Here is a 6000-nt window from a genome sequence, read left to right as displayed (position 1 = left end):
TCATGCCCATATACTAAGTAGGTATTCGAAAGAAGTTGTCGGCAGAAGTCAGCTCATTCGTGGTGTCTTTATTTGAAGGAGGAAAATCTCTGTCGGAACCGCTACTGGGAGTTACGCAACTCAAAAGCTTTGCCACCCCACACCTGTCTGATCTGTCCTGGAAGGAGAGGGAGTTTCCAAATCATGGCATAATGGAAAACTTTTGCTGGTTCCACCCCCGTTATTCTCAACGTTCGCTGATTCATATGGTGGAAAATTAGCACTCGGAAGACACGCCGGATAACACTTTGAGGATGGTCGTCCCAACGGATTTGAGCTTTTCCGGCGAAGGGTTGAGGTGATAACTTGAAAGGCCTCTGACGTTGGCACGTCCAATGGAGCATTTCTTACTCTCAAGAGATAGTTAAGTTAGTCAGACTTTATCTGTTTCCATTGGATGGAAAATGGATTCCAGTGAAGTTCTTAAGAACAATGTGTTTTCAACATAGACAAAGTTAGTTTCGAACAACTCATCGGAAAATTTTACTCATAGTTTTTGATAATTTGTGAATTTTAAGTTTGAAACTAAAAGCAACAATTAAATATCATACCCTTTTGATCTTAATTTAATTTGACTAGTGTTTTCCACTTATTCTATAAAAAACTTTATCATTTTTACCAACAGGATTAGCATTCCCTCAAACAGGCCCAACGTATAAGGACCATCCATATACCACGTGGACACTTTATGGGGGAGGGGTATGGCGATTGTCCACGCTCTCTACAAAAAAGATTTGTTTTGTATTGACAATTGTCCGCCAAAGGGGGGGGAGGGGGGTTTGAGATTTCCCAAAAAAGTGTCCACGTGGTTTATGGATGGTCCCTAAGCAAATTTCAAGGTTATTTTCTACAACATTGTATAGCACAAATTTATGCTCAACTCTTCCCGGATAGACAAAACAAAGTTGGTTGCTTTTTCTTCGCCCGGGGGTCATAAACAACGAGCGACACGGATAGATGAATTTTGTTGATCTATGGAGTGGTGCTGCTGCACGTGGAAATGGGCCAGAAGGGACACATTTCGTCGCGTTCCGGCAAAAAACCCGGAGGGGACACGCACCACTTTTTCGTTGAGCTTTTCGCCGGCAAAATGGCGAGAACGTGCGAGGAAACTTTGCTCAGAACCGAATTAGGTCTTATTTTTAAGTGCCGGCGCCGTGAAGAAATTGTGACAAGTTTTATTTTGATATGTGATGACTTCACTGGCGCCAAGATGAAGCGAAATTTCGGTCAACATCAATAAAATATAATGTGTTACTGCTACTCCCACAGATACCTAAGATACTTCTATCCATCACCAGCTTGTCTACAATCAATAGAACGTGAAAAAATTATCCCATTATTTGTCTGATTCCCATTTCAATCTTCCTTATTTTTACAACCATCGAATCTCATGGTGATAAAATATTCGAAAAGGAACAAAAACACCAACAATCTCCATTCAATGCCATCTACATATCTCCAGTGGTCGTGATCGAAACCGTTCATCAATCAAAAAAACGGATTTGCGGTAAATGCTTTCCTCTAGTTCACTTTGCTCACTCGGGAAAAAGGATCTTCAATGATTTTCCTCCTTTTTTGTGGAACTCAATTGGTCTCCTTTTATCGTTGTCCCAGCAGCGGACAGCGAGAACCATTTTTTATTTGTTTGATGGTTTTTCTGTTCCTTTTGCCCGTTCCCCTTTCTTTACCACTGGAGTTTGGGAACTAAATTGAGAATATTCCTTCCAATCACTGTCCACTGAAAATTGGTTTACCGAGGAGGTCTGAGGAATTCGGAATAATTGATTATTTGCTTTTGGTATCAATGCTGAAGGTTAGCTTACTTAGAGGAGCAATGAATATTGAAATGCAATTAAAGATTTAACTGAATGATTCTTGTTCTTTACCAACAATGCTTTTTTTTCTTAAAATAGATAGAAACATAAATTTAAAGCTATCCTGCACCTGATAAAATTTAATGTTAAAACTTTCCAGATCCAATCTATCAACAAATTTTACCCTCGTTTAGTGAACCATATATCGCATAAGATTGATTCTTGTTTCACATATAAGGGAATAAATTTACATAAGCAAAGAAGGCAAACGACGACCTTTGATTTCCGAGGTGGAACGCATGGCAAACAAGCGGAAACAACACTCAATCTCCCTCATCGTTGTAGGCATACCAAAAAACGAGAGGTTCAACCTCGAGCTACCAAGTCTTGAGGGATGGAGAACGGGACAATCACTTTTGGAAAACGGCAAGGATAGGAATAGATCTTCTAGCCAGGATTCCATCAATCAATGGTGTAATCGAACCTTGGAATACCACAATAGACGACTCCCATCTTCTCGAACTGATTCTTTGAATTTTCTGCACTCCTGAAAGCATCAGTTTCTAAGCACAAAATAAGAACAACAATTTTCCCTCAGAACTGAGCTTTTCCAGAGTATTGATTTACGACGCAGATTAACCAATTCAAGCCAGTGAGCAGGAAATTGGGAATAAAAGTGTCTAATTTCCGGTTAGGATCTATCAGCATGTTTGCATCGGCCATAACGGCAGTTGTGAGCATATTTGGGGTTTAGCTAGTATTATGAATTACTCATTTTGTTTTCATCGTTAGTTGTACTTGTTTAATTTGTATTTATGTTCAGTTTTTAAACTTTGTATCACATGCATTGGATGTTGAAATGAACCGTAAAAATGGTTAACTTGCTCAAAACTGGTCTTTGCAGAAAAAGTGACTTCTTCCATTAAAAATCGTTTGGAAAAACTTGGTTAAATTTAATAAGTAACTCGTTCGACTGAGGAACTCTCACTTAGCCAACACGTTAGTTTTATCTTGCAACCCAATCTCAATTGATCTTTGGACACTTCTATCCCGCTCTCGTTCTTTCGCGCGACTGACAGCTCTCTCCGCATATACCGTAAACTTGGTTTACTCATTTGATGCTCAAACCTCTGAAATCAAACAAAAAATAAAGCTCATTTGACCACAGGAACACCTCCCTCTGAGTCCTTGAAGTTTGTATGGGGACCACCCTAGTCAAGTCTTACTCATATTTAGAAATTAAGAATTTTTAAGCACTTTGTAGTAATTTTGTAGGCTTGGGTGATTATTTAAAGAATAATCTTTATCGTTTAATTTCCCAATCAAGTTTGTTTTATGAGCTTTGCGTGTAAATCAATTAACATTACATAAATTTGCATATCAACGCTGTCGTCCTATTTTGTCGCACGTCACTTTTTGACGTTCGCACTCTGACCTGGAATCCCTTTGGCCAGTTTTCCGACTTACATCAATTTTCAGGCTGACATGATAGAAACTTCTTTCATATGAATAGTGCCGACAATGCACGAAGTTTTTTTTCGGTTTTTATTGTTTCTATTGAATATCTCAGGATTGAAAGCGAATTTTGGGGATCTGTGATGGTCAAAAGCTAAGGCATTGTGAGCGGTAATGGCGTTCTTAAGTCAATTTTGCCCAAAAAGCACGTGCGACAATATAGCACGACAACGATATCTTGCAGAGATTTAAATTTATTAAAAATGTGTCATAGGCAGGCTGAAACGCCACCTGCAAACTCTGGTTAATTATTTTTTAATTAGCTTTGGGTGGGCATGCCTTCCGCTAAAGTTCGTGGACTTCGGTGGCTTTGAGTTTCACGCAAAAGCAAAACTGCCAAGAACAGATTATATGAATCAATTAAATTCATGCTCTGATGGAGAATGACACGCCACATTTAACAAATAATTTTTCAGCAAAACATTGAAATTATTCGATTTTTCGAGATTTCTAACAAAATATTGATGGTATGTTATCATTAAAAATCAACTAAGGATTGATTATCCAAGTGAATGTATCTCAAGAACGGTTTAAATTCCTAGATTGTCGGATTTGTATTCTAAGGAATTTCTACAATCAACGAAAATCTTCAAATCGCTACGCTACCGTGGGATCCAGAACATCGGAAGAGTCAATAAAAAAATCTCCTTTGGAAAATAAACGTCCGGGATGCGTGCAAACCCTTTGAGAAGCCAAAATTCAATTTGGGTTGATGAAAGCTCCAAAGAAGGATTTCAACACAAAGAACACACTTTTCATGTCTGTATCTGGAAATCCACGAATTGGGATGCAAAACATCTTCCTACTTTATCAATTCGTTACACACTGGTTGGTTTGCTTCACAAACAGTAACTTTTGAGCTGTTTTCACAATTTTCTACTTGGATCTTCCTAGCCTTGTAGAGCAATCAGATAATATTTTTAAGAAGTGCCAAATGGTTTCTTTTGAAGACATAAACATAAACAAAATTAGATGGATGGATATGCTTTGAACTTGAACATTTTTGATTCATATATTTCGGGATTAGAGCTTTTGGAAATATATTTTTACTTTTTAATTATTTATGTAATATTAATTACATGTAATTGAAACTTCAGGTCTGAAATCAGCTTGCTTGAAAATCATCAAAAAGTGAATCATAGTCAATAGAATTTAAAAGTGTCTAACTCGATGTTTCAAGCAATGGAAAAAATTGAACGTGTGCCATTTCCACGTGTGCTCTCTCTACCGGTTCAGCATGAGGGGAAATAATCATGAGGCGCGTGTTCTCTTGTTTTGCCACCATTCCTGGAAAATGAAAATCCTTTCCTGAGGGTATGTAGCACAAAAAAAAATCGGAACAGAACCTGTCCGTTTGAATTGTTAGATAACTGTATGGGAAGGCGAGTTTGAATTTGAAACAAGTCAACTAACCGTCTCTGCAAAATTTTAAAAGTTTGAATCCTTGTAAATGATTTAAGATTTTTTGTGAAGTTTGCCTTCAACCATGTTAAGAGTACCATCTCACTTCAAACAACTTTTTTTCACGCAAAAAAGTCCGTTCGCGTAAACGTGAACAACGTACCATGAAAATAGGAAACAAAGCAAATTTTATGATAAGATTTTGCACCGTGAACAAATGCATGATTGCAACCGATTTCCATGAACGTTTGTTCACGAAAAACCGTAACGCCAGGTCTGGTTACGTTTTTCCTGATCTCGTATTCATAAACTTCGTTCATGGTAATGGGAAACAAATCATACATTTGTTCACGCTCATGCGAACAAAAAGCATGAAATTTTTCTTCGGGGGAATTTTGTGGGCGTTGCCACAGCTTTGAAACAGAGGCAAAGAACGTTCAGAAATCCTTATACGGAAAAGTGACAGTTGCAGGGTATCATTCAATTATTACGTGATGAACTATTTAATTTTGGCTTGGGTACGGATATATTTATCTGCAATCAGTTATTCGCATACCAAAATTAGATAATTTAACCGATTTTGGATTTTTTGGCCGCAGATGAAAGATAATAAGAACCTGCATTATTGGAGCAATGCCGACGGAACCTGGTCCAACCTGGCCACTCCGGAACGGGTCACCGGTAACCGATGGCCACTTGGGGACACTTCGGAATTTGCAAGGAACCATGTCATGTGACATATCAAAATTCATCAAATAAAAAACTATGACCATTTTAAGTGATGCCAACGTCCTCTGGCCCAACCTGGCCACTCCGGAACGGGTCACTGGTAACCTGTGGCCACTTGGGGACACTTCGGAATTTGCAGGGAACCATGTCATGCGACATATCAAAATTCATCAAATTAACAACTATGACCATTACAAGTGATGCCAACGTCCTCTGGTCCAAACTGGCCACTTCGCAACGGGTCACCGGTAACCGGTGGCCACTTGGGGACATTTCGGAATTTACAAGGAACCATGGCATGTGACATATCAAAATTCATCAAATTAAAAACTATGACCATTTTATGTGATACCAACGTTCTCTGGTCCAAACTGGCCACTTCGGAACGGGTCACCGGTAACCGGTGGCCACTTGGGGACACTTCGGAATTTGCAAGGAACCATGTCATGTGACATATCAAAATTCATCAAATTAAAAACTATGACCATTTTATGTGATA

The sequence above is a fragment of the Culex pipiens genome, chromosome 1 (assembly GCF_016801865.2).
Source record: "Culex pipiens pallens isolate TS chromosome 1, TS_CPP_V2, whole genome shotgun sequence".
Taxonomy (NCBI): Eukaryota; Metazoa; Arthropoda; class Insecta; order Diptera; family Culicidae; genus Culex; species Culex pipiens.
The sequence above is the reverse complement of the archived record's forward strand: the minus strand, read 5'-3'. Positions refer to the sequence as shown.